We start from the raw sequence: 14,482 nt of genomic DNA, 5'->3' as shown, positions 1-14,482 counted from the left end.
CACTGGAGTCCTAAAGCAAGTGCAGTGAGCCTAAGGGGTTCCATTCCACTGTAGGAAAAATGCCAGCCAGCAAGTGAGCAGGGTGGACTTAGCTCTTTAATTTGCCCCAGGACCTTAGCAACAGACCTTTGCACAACGGGAATCAAGGTGTAAACAAGCTCTAATGCTTACCTAACATTCTGAATCCTTCGTTTCTCTAATACAGAGTTGGTAGAAGACTGATAGGCAAATGGAACATCAGAGCTTCCTAAAAAGTATTGGACAGTGTGCCTATGTGAGAAAGTGGATGTGTTGCTGAACTGCTGGTCACCATGGACTGATGGCAGTGGCCTAAAGACACTTGGGGCATTTGGACACGACTTGAAAACTCCTTGTCATAGGAAAGTTTAGATAACTTCATAAAACAGTTAATTACATTGCCTTCAAAAAGAAAAACTGGTAACAAATAGAAATCCCTTGTCATTTCATTTTTTGTTTTTAGTGAAATTCCTTAATACTGTAGTTGGTAACTATGAAGAATTTTGTTTTACAAATCTCTTCTCCATTATTCAACAGATTTCTGAAAGGTCTTTCTATTAAAAAGGAGCTCCCCTGAAATTTTAGTACCTGCTTGTTATATGTGAAATAAGAATGAATTGCTAAAATCAAAAGATGTTTGTCATATACGTTCCTCATTTTAGTAATTACTAGACATACTTTAAGTGATTGACATAGACACATTTAAGGTGATTTTTTTTCTTTATCATTTTTCCATTTTTAAGGTGATTTTAAAAGGCATTTTCCTACTTGCTTATAGACCTGACTAGGCCTTTGCCTAGTGGGTTATTATATAATTGATTGTTCCATGGAACAGCAACAATTTCTAAGGGGAATGGAATGTTGTGCGAGCACTGGGTGTTCATGACATCACCAGCTGCAGTAGGAGGGACCACTGCCCAGTGAAGCAGAAGCAGGAGGAATTTTACATGATTTTAATGAATGTCTGTTTTCTGTTTCAAATTAACTGTGTTCAGAACTCAGTAAGTCTGTGCTTTTATTTTTGCATACTTTAAAAGCAAAATTATACTTTGTATTATGTGATGAATTTGCCCTGCCAAAATGAGTTTTAAACTTACCCAAGAAATGTATAAAATTTAATTATAACCAAAATTAGAAGTGAAAATGAACTTCAATACAGACACCACCGGCCCTTGCATTGTGTACAGTAAGTAGTTGAAGCTACCAGGGCCTGACAAGATGTCCACTTCAAATCCATTTGGACAGCAATAATGAGATTAAGATTAGAAACAGAAGCAAACAAAATGAAATTTCCTTTCCTCTTAGATTAAAGTGGTCTGAAAATGGAGGGCTTTCCACCAACAGAACTTGGAAGCAGATTGTGCGGCAAGACTCTTGCACTGGTGTATGGGAGAAAAACGGAGCTGAATGGGAGGTGTCTGGCTGCTTGAGGCCCAGCCCTGCAGGAGCTAGCTGTTTGACCTTTGGAGAAGGAATGAAAGCCCTCAGACCATGGTAGTTCTATCTTGCCATGGATGCTACTACCATCTGCATTTGGAGAAGAGGGTGTTAGGTGTGATGTGTTGGTTCATTTAACTTCTTGGGCCGAAATTAACTTGGTTTTAATCCTGGCTCTGCCAGTTCCTAGCTAAGTGATCTAGGGCACGTTCCGTGTTGGTCTCCGTGTCCTCATACATGAAATGGGGACACACTGTCTCCATGGGGTTTTGTAAGCAGGTGCTGATGGAAAGCCGTAAGTGCAGGGATGAGGTCAGAGCAACTCTTTAAGGCGGTAGCCATTGGTCTAAATTTTGACTCATTCATCCTCTTGTTTCTGTTTTTTAAATATGTTTAGTTCCATGTTTTTCACAGGAATAAATCCGTGGCAGCTTTATTTTCTAATAGCTTTGACATAGCATTGGACAATAGTTGTTTAAACCTTACTAAGAAAATAGGCAAAGGAAGAAATGAACAGAACACACCCTTTCTTCTGTACCTAAGAAATACTATCAAACAACAGCTGTTTCATTGATGTGAATTAGAGAAGGGAGTAATTGGGAATTGTCTGTGTTTGAAAAAAAAAACATTGATGGAAGCAAATAAATGATATGTCATTATTGAGTTCATTATGGGGAAAGCTGTCTATGTAAAACAGTGCTAGGGAGAGTGCCCGGCACATCTGATGTCACTAGAATTAGTAATAGCCCCCATCAACAGCTACTGGGGAGGTTCATTAGTCATTTAAAAAATGTGCAAAACGACTACAGTACTACAAGGTAGATCTGAGCTTTAAACCAGGTGTTTCAAACACCAGTGTCTACCAGGATATGAAAACGAAGTTACTTGAGTGAGTGAGTGAGTGAGTGAGTGAGTGAGTGAGTAAATAAGGGCAAGGCAATAGGAAATGCAGAAGGAACGCTGGCAATTGGACAATGGATGCTCCATCTAGCAGGGCAGGTTCCCCTTGAGCCCATGTGGACATTGCCGTGTGGGAAATCAAGCACTGCGTTGCCAGAACTTTCAGCTTTGCAAAATCCAGAAGTCCAGGGTACAGTCCAGAAAGTCCTGTCATCTTAGCACTGTGCAGACCAAAGTAAGCTAATTGGCCCATAGGACACAAGTTTCCTGTTTTCCATCTTCCATCTCAAAAACCAAGCTCCTGTCCTAATTGGGAGCTCACAGCAAAACAAGTCAGAAAAACCTTTTGGATAAGAGAAAACGGGCATGGGGGTCTACTAAGCCATGTGTCAGTTTGTTTAGTCCCTCCTACATGCCAGAGGTAAGTATGGTGACCAACCCACAGTCCCTGTCCTCAAGGGCAGCTCGTGCAGATGCCTTTAAAACAAATGAGGTCAGTTGTTTTCCGGCAAAATTTACCTTATGCTATATTAATCTGGATCATTAATATGAATCCAAATCATTCCTTTGCTTTTCCTTCTTAGATGAACCCTTTGGCAAAAATATTTCCAGGCACTCTTTTAAAAGCTCTTGTTGAAAGGGTAGTATTTCCTCATGGCAGGGTGACCCTACCACTCCATTTTAGAGCTGACTTATTGAGGGACAGACGCTGTGTATGCAGATGTGTGTACTACAAGTTTGCATCACGCGTTCCAAATGTACAGGAATGACATGTATTTCAAATAAAATAATCTGCCCTGGCCAGGCATGGTATGCATGCCTGTAATCCCAGAATTTGGAAGGTGGAGGCAGAAGGATAGTGAGTTTGAGATTAGCCTGGGCTACATAATGAGTTTGAGGCTAGAGCCTGATCTTCATAGTAAGACCCTACCTCAACAAAACAATCCACCCTACCGAATCATAAATGCACTTAATTCGTGCACTATAGACTACGAGGCCATGAAAATAGCAATGTCTCTCTTTAAGGACCAAGAATATGATGCAGGCTCTTAGGGTGGACCAACTGAACTGATTTCCCTGGAAATATTCCCAGGAAGTTGGACTTTCACTCTAACTAGAAAAATCCAAAAAGGCAAACTGAGACATGTTGTTTATCCTTTCTACTTGGACACAGCTAAATTATTTCTCCGACCTTCCTTGGAGTTAAATGTGACCATGGGACTCAGGTTTAGTAAATGGATGAGCACTGAAGTGACCAAAGACTCCCGAGTTGGCCCATAAGAAAACCACTCCCAGTGAACTGCTATGCCCCTTCTCCCACTGATGGAACAGAAACCATGGAGATGACGAAGCCCTTGTTTGAGCATGGCTGAAGTGGAGTGCCCTCCCACTAACCTGGAACCAGGCAGCATCCATGAACAAGAGTGATTCATTATGGGGCATCTTAGAATCTTCTGCTTCAGTGACTAACCTCAGTTAATACAGAAAGGAGTACCCTCAGGTGGGGTGCTACTGTCAAAAACCCTCAACCATGTGGCCGTGACAAAGCTTGGGTGGTGGTGAAACTACTGGAGGTGAAACTGAGGTGGCAAAGCATTTTATAAAACTGCAATAAATTAGACGGCAGACCACGAGCCTCGTAAATGTGAGGAGCCAGAACGGGGGAGACCTGCTACTCTTGTTTGCCAAGAAACTCCTTCCTCACTATGTTTCCGGGGGGAAAAAAAGGTGAGCTCAGGAACGAATTCGTTTGTAAGTAGAAAGGAGAAGGAGTCAAAGGTGCAGAAATGTGAGGCTGTGAAGTATTGAAAAAATCTATTGCTTCTAGACCCCAAAGAGTTAGAAATCAGGAAAGGCCCACTAAAGCCTCATAGTTAAGCATGGTGCTTCATCCCTTCAGCAAGCATCAGATAAAAGGCTCCCCATATGTGCCTTTTGTTTCAGATGACTTCTAGATAGTCACTATTCTGTTAGATTTGGGGGGAGGGAATAATAAAACGTGCAAGGATGAGCAGGAAAATACGTTAGCTCTTGCTACTGACACACTGAATTGACTACTAAGTTTGTGAGGATGTTTAACTGCCAAGAAAAACACAAGCCAAGCCAGACTTAAACAATCATGACAAAACTCTGTTGGAGCCTTCGAACAATCAAGCTTGTAGGAGCTGCAAGTGGAAGCAGTTGCCCAAGGCTGTCTAGTTCTTGAGAAGAGCTTCCTCCCCAACACCCATTTCACATGTGGCCATGAGGAAACTAGCAAGAAAAGTTCCCCAGAGGTAGGACCTGGAAATTTGCCAGAGAATCAGTGTCTACTCAGAGACCTTCTCCACTGCCAGGGCAAAGGGGTTTTCTCAACGCTTGCTGGCAGGATGTCTCAGTTGCTGAGGACTAGGGCCTTAGTGTATGTCTCCCTCGTTCCTGGTGGGAGTTTCATTGCAGTTCTTATGTACCAGCTCCACCATTGTGAATTGTCAGAGGAGGGGAAGATCACTCACTGGTCTTGGTGCATAGATCTCTAGCCTTCAGGGAGCCACATCTACTCCTGTGCCTTATGGAGCTGGTATAGAGCTGGATGAGATTTTGAGTTGTTGCTCTAGTAGGAAGAGTGCATTCTGTCAGGGCAAGAAGATGAAGTGTATATCTGGACCCATCAGCAGGCACTTACCAAAAAATATCTTTTGGACACACAGATGGCATTTCCCAGATGCCCTTGCAGTTGCAATTGAATTCTAGCCAAAAGAAGGTGAGCAGAAATGCTGTATTGTCATTTCTAGGCCTGATTCATAAGAACGTCCCATGGGCAGCCCTCGTGCTATTTCCTCTGTAGCCACCCTGTTGGAGATAACTATGACTACTTTTGAAAACCACAGGTTGGAAGATGGCACAGATTTATCAGCTTGGGGTCCTAAATGACAGAATGGAATAGAGCCCTAACCTCTTCTCCCCATCCTGGATCCACTCAGGACTGTTGTAAGAGAGCAAGAGACAAATGTCTATTATATTCTATTATTATTTTAAACATACATTTTTGAGATCCTTACCTTGACATGTGGAGTACATGAAACAATATTACAAAGCAATATAACTGCAGATTAACACAGAGCAAATTGAGCAGTTTAGAGCTGGGGGAGCAGTAAATAGCTGGATAAATAGAATATATTAAAAAGACAAATCTTAAGGCTGCCAGAGTGGCGCAAATGGTAGAGCGCCTTAGCAAGTGTGAGGCCCTGAGTTCCAACCCCTGTACCACCAAAATAAAAAAAAAAAGACAAATCTTGAAGTTGACTTTGCAGAAGCTGTAAATTAGCATATAATTGCCTCCTCATGATAGAAATGAATTATGTTATTAAGAGTTTAGAAAAACACTATGCAGTGAAAATTGGCCTGCTAAAGTCGTAAAGTAAAACATCACTGACAAGGTGTCTACTGAGATCAGAGGCTACAATCTTGTGGCCTTAGGGTGATATCAGACCTACTGACCAGAGCTGGCTCTCAGACATGTATCTGAAAAAGTGAGTGAATCCTTTCTGAAACTGTGATATTATTTCAAATTGTAGCAACCTTGAGTCTGTGTTCCCTAATGACAGTAACCAGCTGTTGCTGACTCATAACTGCTGTTCATTTTCGACCAGGCTTGGCAATCCAGCCACCGTGGCCCCACCACTTCTGTGGCAGCTCCAGCCCCACACCATTAGTTGCCAGCATGACCTTCATCTAGTTCCATACTTGGCTCAGATAGGCATTTGGGGTTGAGTTCCAAAGCCAGGCTATTTCAGCTGATTCTCAAAGTTTTGTGGCTTAATTCATTTAGCCCCTCTTTTGCAGTTCATATGATTTGGGCCCTTAAAAAAGAAAACAATTAGATCTTGTTCTTGTGTCTGTTGGGTTTTATTTTGCTTCAGAAATCCAAGCAGTTGGAAATGACCAGAGATGAGCATTTACCACAATAGATGTTAAATGTTTGAACTGGGCCTCAGCTTAAGACCCACAATCTCCTTCCAAAAGGAAAATGGAATCCATTTATTATTATTACACATATGGAACACTTATATGTGCTAAGCTTTTTGAAGACAGTGCCTCATTTAATCTTTATGCCAGCCCTACGAAGGCGCCATTAACCCATATTGTAGAAGAGAAAATAAGTCACTTGCCACATCAAATTTAAACCTGAAAAGTGTAATCAAACCAGGTTTATCCCACACCAGCGTCCATGAGTCTGAAACACTCTTTCCAAAGATAGGAAGCTCCTTCCTGACACGTGGACTCTATCTATCTGGGGGTCTATGGCTGCCCCAGAGCTGGCATTGTATCCACCCTGTTAATGTGTGCCCCAAAGAGGTGTCAGTTTGAGGTGGGCATGGGAATCCCTTCCTCTCCAGCAAACAATAGACTGCATCCTGCCCTGAGCTCTTCCCAGGCTATCAAGTTAATCGGCCAGCAGGATCCAGTGGAATTCTGTGTCTGGGAGAGTAGGTGCCAATTGAGTCCAAAGACTCATAGGTGAATATCAAGTACGGAGACAAGTTGTGACCCCTCTGCCTTCCAAGCACTGCCTCAGAGGACTCCACAGAGGAGATAAAACATCCACACTCCTCCCCCTTTCCACATCACAGCCACTTGATACAGAAAACCCAGTGTGGGAGGATTAAGTGCTTCTGCAGACAATGCATCTATTTCTTTATTCATTCTTGAAATCCAACATATTTATTAAGTACCTACAATGTGCCAAGCTTAGTGGGTCCCTGAGGTGCTACAGGCTAAAAACTGGGAACACTTTACTTACACTTGTGAGGTGCCCTATTTCAGCAGCCAAGGTGGATATGTTATGAAGTATTACAATGCTGGATGAAGGACTGTCTCCCCCACTAGTACTGCAAATGGAAGTGCAGTGGGAACAGAGGAGGGAGAAAGAATTCTGTCGGGGAAGTGGGTAACTGAGGGAAGGAAGAAGCATAGCTCCAAAGAGGAGCTCTGTATGTACTATCCCCACATACTTATTTGGGTGTTGTCATACCTCTGTTGGCTGACATCATTCCTTTAGTCTCCCTCTGGCCTTTGGGAAACCCCTTGTGCCAACAAAAATGTACCCCCCCCCAGTGAAATATGTCACAGATGTAGCCGAAGGGACACAGCCTGGTCCATTCAAAGTGAACTTCAGTAATGTCATTCAGAATCTTATCCTAATCTCTCTCCCCTCTCTCTCTCTCTCCATCTCTCCCCCTCTCTCTCCTTCTGGAAGTTGATCCAGAACAGATAGAGGTGAAAGAAAGCTTGTGATATCATTTTGTCCCTGCAGTCACTAGAGACTGAAGCCAGATCTTCACCCTGGGCATGGCTCTTGTCTCTGAACCGGTTTAAGTTAGGTTTGCAAACTCAAGGATATCCAAACTAGCACTAGCCATTAAGGGATGAATGCCTGTGAGTACTGGGGAAGCCTTAGGGAGGGTGTGGGTCTCAGCACAAGTACAGCCCAATAGGAGAGGACCAAAGACAAACCCCAGGGGAAGCTGGTTGGACAGAGGAACCAGCAAAGGAGACTAAGGAAGAATCCTCTTGGATGGCAGAGACAAGCCATGGGAGCCACGGAAGGTCCAGGAGAAGCACCTGGGTAGCGTGTGGTATGCTTGAGGTACCAGGCCAGATGATGATGATGATGATGATGATGATGATGATGATTTTGGTACTGGGGATTGAACTCAGGGCCTCCTACTTGCTAGACAAAGTGCTCTACCACTTGAGCTACACCAAGTCCTTTGCTTTTAGTTTGCTTTTCAGGTAAGGGTCTTATGTTAACTTTGCTGGGGCTGGCTCACACTGGGATCCTCCTACAGCTGCCTCCCAAGTAGCTGGGATTAGAGGCATGTGTCACCATGCCCAACTTCCAGGGCAGATTAGTAACAGGACAATGTCCACAAAGGTTGGTGAGTAGCAGAATGTGATGGCCTTAGATGGACTGGAACAGAAACCTAACTGCAGAGGCCTGCACAAAGAATGGTAGGTAAAGGGAGTTGGTAGATGTCAGCATTTGAAGGAACTCAGCTATAAGAAAGAGAGAAAGCAACTAAAATTTTCTTGATCAAGAAAACATTAATGATAGGAGACATTTGCTCATTTATCAATCTTAGAAGTAAAACTTGAGGAGACAAGGAATAGGCACTTCATAGAGCAAGGCCAGGACATGCAGGATGGTACAAATACACGTGGGTTTGCAGGTGTCAAGAAACTGGCCATCCCTCCTAACCAGATTTGTCCTCTGAGAATAAAAAGGAGGGGAGCTGCCTACAAAGCTCAAATGGCAAAGGCTGGACAGGAATTTAAGAAGGGCAAGAAAGAGGAATATACACAAGATTTGTGGAAGGAAACACTTGAAGTCAAGGACTTTTGGTTCCAGTAGCAAATCTAGACCTTGGAGTGCCTTGCAGTCTCTGCAGGTGCCTCTGCCCAAAGCAGGAAGGCTGAACACCAGTCTCTAGGACTGGTGTCTGGGCTGCGCAGAGGACAGGGTGGACTTGGATCAGACAGGAGATGGCTTAGTTGCTCCCACAGTTCCGTGGGAGAAAAATGGAGCCTGGATCCCAACAGTGCTTTAAAAGAGCCTAATGGGATGGGATTTAGAGACATGAAGGCTGTAGGGCCAAGAGAGCTAAGTTACCAACTAGGATTAGGACCTTAGTGTGTGTGTGCCTGGGAACAGAGTGTGGCTTGGGAGGCTTTTTTGGGTTTTTTTTGGGGGGTGAGGAGGTTGGCAGTACTGGGGTTTGAACTCAGGTCCTCATGCTTGCTAGGCCGGTGCTCTACCACTTGAGCCACTCTCCAGCCCTTCTTTTTTGTGTTGGGTGTTTTCAAGAAAGGTCTCACGAACTATTTGCCAGGGCTGACTTCAAACCACGATCCTCTTGATCTCTGCCTCCTGAGTAGCTAGGATTACAGGTGTCCAGAGTTAAGAGGCTCTTTGTCTCAGCAGATAGGGACACCTACAAATTCACACAGTAGAACCCCATTACTTGGAGCAGGAGAGCACCCCAAGCAGCCTCTCGTTCCACCCCTCCCTCCTCCTCTGGAGAGGGGACACTGAGTCTCAGAGGACTGTAGTTACTTTTCCAAGATCACAGGCAGTGCCAAGCCAGCCCCGAAACCAAAACTTATTAGAAGAGAAAGAGAAAAGTTGGTGAGAAGAGGGGTTTTCATTTATTCATTCATTTATTTGCTCATTCCTCCACTTCCTCGTTCAGACAGTAAATATAACCTTTTAGTACCAGGGCCACAGGTATGGATGTGGCCTGGTAGCAGGAACTTCCAGCCAGCAAGTGGACATAGATGGCTGTTGGACTAAAGTGTGCAGGACACTGCACACAAGAAGGTGTACACGAAGGGGGAAAGGGTTATTTGTGTTGGAAAATACGAATTATGGAAAACTTCCAAAAGCAAGCAAAGGAGGAGCACTAAGTGGAAGTCATCATGTAGCGGGGGTGGGGGTTGGTAGCCCAGCCTGGCGGACTAGGAAGGATTTGAACAAGTCAGTCTCTAAAGGAAAGCACGTGGAAATGGCCCCCAGGGTTGGGCTGGAAGAGTGAGTGGTGCTTCTTCTTGGAAATCACATTTTATGAGTGAGTGGGAGACATAGAAGAAACTCAAGAAACTCCAGAAGGGTGAATATGGTGGAATATTATACACTCATGCATAAAAATGGAAAAATGAGACCTGTTGAAACTATTCCAGGAATGGAGGTGGGCGGGATAAAGGAGAATGATGGAGAGGTGAATTCAAGTATTATATATTGTAAGAACTTTTGTAAATGTCACAATGTATCCCCAGTACAACAATTAAAAAAAAAGAAAGAAGAAAGAAAGAAACTTCAGAGGGAGGTCTTGGAGCATGTGTTACAGTTCTGCCCAAGTCACTCAGCAAGAAGTGGAGCAAGCAGAGGTTGGAGCAGACCAGATGCACTGGGCTCCAGGATCAGGGATGTTCCTCCCAACACAGCAACACAGAGGCCCAGGATCCCGGAGGCCAGCCAGCCTCCCATAAATAATGCAAATGAAAAGTGACAGTGTTAAAATCTGTGAGGGAGACTGCAGAGGGAAGGTGGGAGGGATTCATTCCATCTGGAAGGGGCATCTGTGGTAGGATGTTGAGGGATGAGGAGGATTTTGACAGAGTGGATTGAGAGTCTCAGAGTGACGAGAGCTCTGCAGGGGAAACCATTAATTATTCTGATGGAATTTATACCTCAGGGAGGGAGTGTCCATGGATTTTGAAGCAGTGAGCATCTGAATTTGTGTTTTCTCTGATTTCTCAGAGCCGTGACTCCTCTGGTCTATCCAGCCCTTTTCTTCTGACCTGCCAGAGTCAGAGATTGTCTTATGAGGCTGCCTTGTTGTCTTATTGTTTGTCTGGTAGTTTGGACTGAAAAAGTGTTTGTTGAATGAATGAATTAATGATGAATGAATTAAGTAATTAATAGAAAAGGAAGATAAGAAAATACTCAAAAGAGCCTCTATCCTTTCATTATTAGGGAAACCTTTTATAACTCTGGGAACAGAAAACAGAAGACTTGGTTCATCCACAAAGCCAAAAAGTTTAGTCTTTTTGGGGGAGTGGGGGCCTTGGACCCCTTTGGTGTGTAGTGAAGCCTATAAAAACCCCTGCCAGAATAAAGTTTTATATGTTAAAATGACATAAATAGAACCAGAAAGAACACATTGATATTAAAAGATAGTTATCAGAATATTTCAAGAAATAAATTGCCTATGGTCATATGTACACTTGTTCATTAACCCATTAAATAACAAGATCGAGTAGCAGGACTCAATAATTACTGTAATTTCAAAGCAGTGATGAGCTTAATGACATCTTAAAATATCTGCCATTAGCATAAAAGATCTGAAAATAGCTGTGATTTCTACCATGAAACTGACACTAGTATTGTTTGTGACCTGTGTCCTACTGACAGAAACACTAAATGGCGAGTAGAGATTAGAGATTAGGAAAAAAATCTATTCCTATTCAAGCTGATATAGCCCATGTATTCTATACCTGGTAATGAACTTCCGCTCAGCCATTCCTCAGCATCCTTACCTGCCATCATTGCAAAGGCAGGGGGAGGGGAGGAGACACACCTGGACAGGGTCCCTTCTGAGCGTGCAACAGGCACCACTGCAGGCAGGTTGCTGGGAGCTGAGATGCTGGCGCTTAGGATAATTTTGGCCCTTCAGGTGAAGAAGGAAATTGTGGAGACCAGTTGCTCTACTTCACCTGAGGCCACACAGGCTTTACCTCCAGAAAAATCACTGGGCTCAGAAGCTCTGACAGGTTGAGTGGCCTCCTGACTTGGTTGATTTTAAGCAGACATAAACCCTGAATTTTCTCCTTTTCACCTCATTGACAAGAACTCAAGGAGACAGCTGAATAAACACCTTGGGGTACCAGTGATCGGCTGGAAGGGTTTGTCTGCTTGTCTTCTGAGCTGGATATCAAATTGGAAAGGAGGAAAAGGAGCAATAAAACCCAGAATTGTGAGCGTGGAGACACGTGGTCCTTCTGTATGAGCCATACAGAAATCACCACTTCTGTAAGGCACCATGGGAACATGAACCCAGAGCCTTGAGTCTGCACATGCACGTTAGTCTAGTAATCCTCCCCTAAAAGTATTTTTTTTTCAGGCATGGTGGTACAATGCCTGTAAATCCAACACTTTGGAGACTGAGGCAGGAGTACTGCAAATTCAAGGCTAGCCTGGGCTACATGGTGAGACCCTAAAAAACTCAATAACAAAAAGGTTTTCTTTAGAAAAAAACTGTGTTTATCATAAATATAATGCTCAAAATATTTATTGATGTTTTTAGCAATAACAAAATAGAAAATAAAAAACAAAAGAAAAGAAATCACTCACGATATTTGGCAAAGGCTGCAAAACGAACGCTGCCAGTACCAAAAGAGTGTAACGGCAGCCTTGCCCTTTGGAAAGCTAGAACATACGCTGGGAACAGTCTCCCCCACCCCCTACTGCACTTTCACTGGAAGGAAGGAAAGGAGGAGGGAGGAAAACAAAGAAAGAAAGAGCAAGTTCTTATCTGGATAAGATATGGCCTTGTGGCCCTCCCTTTGGTGAGTAAACAAAGTCCATGCTGGCACCAGTGGCTCATGCCTGTAATCCTAGCTACTTAGGAGGCAGAGATCAGGAAAATTGTGGTTCGAAGCCAGCCCGAGGCAAATAATTCATGAGACCCTACCTTGAAACACCCATCACAAAAAAGGGCTGATGGAGTGGATTAAGTGGTAAGAGTGCTTGCTTAGCAAGCATTAGGCCCTAAGTTCAAACCCCAGTGCCACCAAAAAAACAAACAAAAAAATCAAAGTCCACACACAACTCCACCTGGTGTTATAAACACCCATCTTGGCTGCCATTGTGTCTGTGTTATGGACGCAATCATATGACTGAGGAGTAGTTCCTGGCTTATGGACCACTGGGGACCTCCCGAGTCCCTTCCCTACTCCAAAGCTCTCACCTAGAAGAGGTTTCCAGACAGGGGTGGCAGTCTTTGACGTACTGGGCAGAAGACTTCAGAAAACTCCAGGCAAGGAGCACAGGCTCATCTCACTAAGACAGCCTTCCAGACTCTGCTAACTTCAGATGTCTGGAATTCTTGATGCTTTGCTTTGCTTTGGCTTTACAAACTTTTTCTTTCAGAGACTGATTGCATTTCAAGTGTAAATATTTATAGTACCTTCATGCCTTCACTCCACAAATATTTATGAAGCATCTTCATCCAAGACAGCAAACTGTTTATGGCTTCTCCTGAGATTGTTGGGGCTCCTGTGCCCCGCTATCAACAGTCAGATTCCAACTGTACTCCCGGGACTGGTCAAGGGAGGCCACTCAGGTGAGATGTGGAGGGAAAGGGGAGGGATCCATGTTCTGGGCTCAGTGGAGGCTGTACGGAGTGGTGCTGGGAGGTGGAAGGGGGCTGGGACTTTGATGAGGGTGTAGGTGGTCTGGGAGAATTGTCATAGTCACAGCCAGGAACCCACACGGGAGACTGCAGGTGCCTGGGCAAGGCTGAGGGCTCTGCAGGAGTGAGGTGGGCTGATATATATGGAGCTGATCAGCAGGGTTTTATACCTATATTAGGATTTTCCAAAGAAACAGACCCAATAGAGATATATAGACATATATAGACGTCTAAGAGTTGATTTATCACGAGACTTGGCTCACACAATCATAGAGGCCAAGAAATCCCCATGCTCTGCAAACTGGAGACAAGGAAAGTTGATCAGGTAATTCAGGCTGAGGCTGAGATCCAGGAGCACCAGTGTCTCTGAGAGTGGGAAAAGACAAATGTTCCCATTAAGAAGAGAGCAAGTTCCTTCTCTGCCTTTTTTCTGTTCTTTTTTCTGTGTTAGTGAATTGGTTGCCTGCCCAACCACGGGACAACCTGCTTTACTTATTTACCAATTCAAATTCTAATCTCTTCCAGAGACACCTGCAGAGACATACCCAGAATTAAGGTTTCAACTCCCTGGGCATCTCTTAGCCTAGTCAAGTAGACACATAAAATTAACCATCAAAATGCCACGTGTTCCTTCCTTTCTCCATCCATCTACCTGTGTCTAAGGAGTTCTCTCTGGACACTATAAACTAGTTTCTGCTGCCTGGAATCTGGAAAAGTGCTGGGGAACTTGAGGGGCAGGAGCAAAGGAGAAAACAGCAGCTATGCTGGAGGGAGGGAGAGGTGTCCAGGAAGAAGAAAACACGTGTAAAAGCAAGCCTTGTGAATCAGCACAGCCTGCTCTAGGAACTGAGTCAAAGCTAAGGCTGTGTCCCAAAAGAGTTCAGTGACACGCGGCAACAGGCCTGGAGGAGGGGAAGTTACCAATAGAGCTGATCTGGCCTGTATTGCGATCCATCTTCAGAAATCCTGTGCTGATATGGTGGGCAGGTGGACTGAGGACAAGAGGCTGGCAGGGGTTGATGGCTGACACTGCAGCACAATGATCACTTGGGAAACTGTGGCTACACATAGTGGGTGTCTCTGGGAGGAAGGAGTGGATCAGAGATATATGTAGGATTGAATGAGATGGGTAAGGAAAGGAAGGGAGGCCCAGCAATGACTGGTGCTATGCCGGG

This window comes from Castor canadensis, chromosome 10 (genome assembly GCF_047511655.1).
Source record: "Castor canadensis chromosome 10, mCasCan1.hap1v2, whole genome shotgun sequence".
NCBI classification, from domain to species: Eukaryota; Metazoa; Chordata; class Mammalia; order Rodentia; family Castoridae; genus Castor; species Castor canadensis.
The sequence above is the reverse complement of the archived record's forward strand: the minus strand, read 5'-3'. Positions refer to the sequence as shown.